A 2,958-nucleotide genomic window follows, 5' to 3' on the forward strand; every position below is an offset into this window, starting at 1 on the left:
AGATTACTTTATCCAGCAAAGCTATCATTCAGAATTGAAGGTCAGATAAAGAGCTTCACAGATAAGGAAAAGCTAAAGGAGTTCATCACCACCAAACCAGTATTACATGAAATGCTGAAAGGAATCCTTTAAGAAGAGGAAGAAGAAAAAGGTAAAGATACAAATTAGGAATAACTATGCATCTATCAACAAGTGAATCTAAGAATCAAGTGAATAAATAATCTGATGAACAGAATGAACGGGTGATTATAATAGAATCAGGGACATTGAAAGGGAATGGACTGACTGGGTGGGGGGGGGGAGGGGGTGTGGGAGATGCGGAAAGAGACTGGACAAAAATCGTGCACGTATGGAGGAAGAGGGTGGGTGGGGAGTGAGGGCGGTGGGTTGGATAGTAAATGGAAGGAGGGGATTTATGGGGGGGGAGAGGAACAAATGTAATAATCTGAACAATAAAGATTTAATTTTTTTAAAAAAGCTATTCTGTCATAGCCAGAATGGAGTTGAACCATTTACTTTCTATTTTCAATTTTCCTTAATCTCTACTTTCAATATAGTCTTCTCATTTGTGGTTCCTTAAAACTGCAGAGTTAAAATTGAGTCATAAAAGTTATGGACTTGGGCGGACTTAAAATAAGAAAAATGAATCAGGATTGCATTTATTCAAACACTAAATAAAATTTGTATGATTGCTATTTTTCTATGATTAGCATATATAACAAAGGCAAAATGGATTCTGAGTTATGTAGATCTTTAATAATGCAGATTCAACATTCTGTGTATCCCAGATATAATGTTACTATTGAAAAAGAAAATCAAAACATTGGTTTTATAAGTATAAAACCTAGTGTCTTTTTGTAACATATATTTTGTATTATTATTATTTGAATTTATAACATATATTTTCTTTTTACAAAAAGGCAAGGTTATCAGTTTGATGTGGGCTTTCTTTTTAAAGTGAAAGTAGGTCTTTTGACTATGTTGTGTAGGTCTTCTGGATGGGACATGCTCCATTTAGAGCTGTGCTTCCTGCTTGGAGGGACAATTAATATGCTTACTACTTGAGAAACAGCATGGCTCATTGGACCAAGCTTTGAGTCAGTAGTTTGGAGTTATAATCCTACTTCTGTTACTGATTCAATTTGTGCCCCCGGGCCAGCCATTTAACTTTTGTATTTGTTCACCTGAAAAATGGTATAAAATTATCACTTATTTGCAAGAGTAGCTAGTAATAACTGATTTTGAATATAAATGCATATAATATATTTTGACCAGTTAAAATTACTACAAACATTCCTACAATTCAATTTCTTCTAAAACCTTAGTACTGCTTTGATTAAAATTCTTCTGATCTAAGTTAAAATGAAGCACAATAAAATGCAGTTAAGTGTTTTGTTTAATTTGCATGCCTAAACAGGTGGGAAAATCCAGTGAAGTTAAGCCTAAGAAAACAAAAAATGTTTAAAAATAGAGAGAACAATAATCTTTCTTTCCCCCAGTTTTTTTAATTGTAAAAAGTATTATATATTTTACACATGTATTACTCTTTATTGCCAAAGCACAAAAATTCACATTTACACACAATAACAATAAACTCACAATAACAATAAATTTACTTTTTCTTTTCTTATTTATAATTTTTAGAAATTGAGTATAAGAATAATCATTCTTAAATTTTATAATAATTTTCTCTCCACATAGGTTTCTTTTTCTAATGTTCTCACCACATCATAAAAAAGGAGCAAATAGATCATTCCTTTGTCTGGTACTTTATCTTCCTTTGCACAATACATGATACTGAAAAATAATCAAGATTGAATTAATTTGAATACAGAGAAATTTAAAATACAGTAATTGGATTTAGGAAAAGTGCCTTTTAAAGGAAGCCTTAAAAATATTGCTTTTAAATATTTAATAAGACATATCCAATTTATTTCATTTATTTGAGTTTAAATAGAAGACAATAAATTGACTCTCTTTACTGCATCTACTTGTAACTGTTTCTAGTGCTCTGAGACTTAGTTATTTTTTCCTTATCTATGAAATGCTAAAAATAATATCAAGGCTGCCAATCAAAGTTGTAGCAGCCCAACTGCCTATCAGTAGATGAGTGGATAAAAAAGCTATGGTACATTTACACAATGGAATACTATTCAGACATAAAAAAGGAGGAAATCTTACCTTTTGCAACAGCATTGATGGATCTGGAGATTAATATGCTAAGTGAAATAAGCCAGTCAGAGAAAGATAAGTACCATATGATTTCACTTATATATATTTCACTTATATGATTTCACTTATATAAATATATATATTCCACATATAATTCCACATATATATTCCACAGGTATATATATATATATATTAGGGATTGAGCCCACAACCCAGGCATGTGCCCCGACCAGGAATTCTAAACCATGATCTCCTGATTCATAGGTCAGTGCTCTACCACTGAGCAACACCGGCTGGGCTCTATGTGGAATCTTATGAACAAAATAGAAACAGACTCATAGATACAGAGAACAGACTGGTAGCTGTCAGAGGGGAGGAGGCTGGGGGTTGGATGAAAAAGGTGAATGGACTAAGCAAAGAAAAAATACATAGACAGAAAAGAGTATGGTGATTACCAGGGGTATTGGGGATAGGGGATGTAGAAGAGGGTAAATGGGGGATAAATGATAATGAAAGAAGATTTGACTTGGGTTGGTGAACACACCTGGAACCTATATAATTTTAGTAACCAATGTCACCCCAATAAATTCAATTAAAATTTTAAAAATTAAGTAAGAATGTATATGAAAACACTTTGAAAACCATTTGTTAGAAATAACTTTGAGGAATGCTGTTATCTAACAGCCTCTATATAACATCTCTGTATTATTGAAGTCTTAATGTTTTTATTCACCAGCCTAATCTTTGCCACCATTCTAGGTGGTTTCAACATTCTTGCAAATAATT

The sequence above is a fragment of the Myotis davidii genome, unplaced genomic scaffold (genome assembly GCF_000327345.1).
Source record: "Myotis davidii unplaced genomic scaffold, ASM32734v1 scaffold110, whole genome shotgun sequence".
Lineage (NCBI taxonomy): Eukaryota > Metazoa > Chordata > Mammalia > Chiroptera > Vespertilionidae > Myotis > Myotis davidii.